A 482-nucleotide genomic window follows, 5' to 3' on the forward strand; every position below is an offset into this window, starting at 1 on the left:
GGCTCCATCATGTGTTCGAGTCTCATCCGGGTTTCGGGGTCCATCCAGGGGGTCCCTTGAAGTGTTGGGGGTCCATCAGGTGTTGGGGCTCCGTCTGGGTTTTGGGGTCCATCCAGGGGGTCCCTCAGGGTGGTTCTGAGGGTTCATCCAGGGGTCCCTCAAAGTCTTGGGGGTCTCTCAGTGCTGGGAGGTCCATTCAGGGGGTCCCTCAGCATTTGGGGGTCCATCCAGGGGGTCCCTCAGGTGTTGGGGGTCCCTCAGTGCTGGGGGGGTCCCCTCAGCATTTCGGGGTCCATCCGGGGGGTCCATCAGGTGTCGGGGGATCCATCCAGGAGGTTCCTCAGGGTTTTGGGGTCCATCCAGGGGGTCCATCAGGGTTTTGGGGTCCATCAGGTGTTGGGGGTCCCTCAGGGGTAGGGGGGCTCCACCTCGATGGACACGATGTGGTGCCCGGGGACCATGGCCAGCCCCAGCACTCGGGG

At 64.1% G+C, this 482-nt stretch overlaps 1 long non-coding RNA gene across 1 annotated transcript; it reads left to right on the plus strand.

Moving 5' to 3' along the window:
- Nucleotides 1–272, plus strand: LOC108448896. The gene is made up of 2 exons (XR_001864965.1): nucleotides 1–79; nucleotides 182–272. It is a non-coding gene; the product is annotated as an uncharacterized LOC108448896 (long non-coding RNA).
- Nucleotides 273–482: the final 210 nt, after the last annotated feature.

The sequence above is a fragment of the Corvus brachyrhynchos genome, unplaced genomic scaffold (genome assembly GCF_000691975.1).
Source record: "Corvus brachyrhynchos isolate BGI_N302 unplaced genomic scaffold, ASM69197v1 scaffold869, whole genome shotgun sequence".
Classification (NCBI taxonomy): domain Eukaryota; kingdom Metazoa; phylum Chordata; class Aves; order Passeriformes; family Corvidae; genus Corvus; species Corvus brachyrhynchos.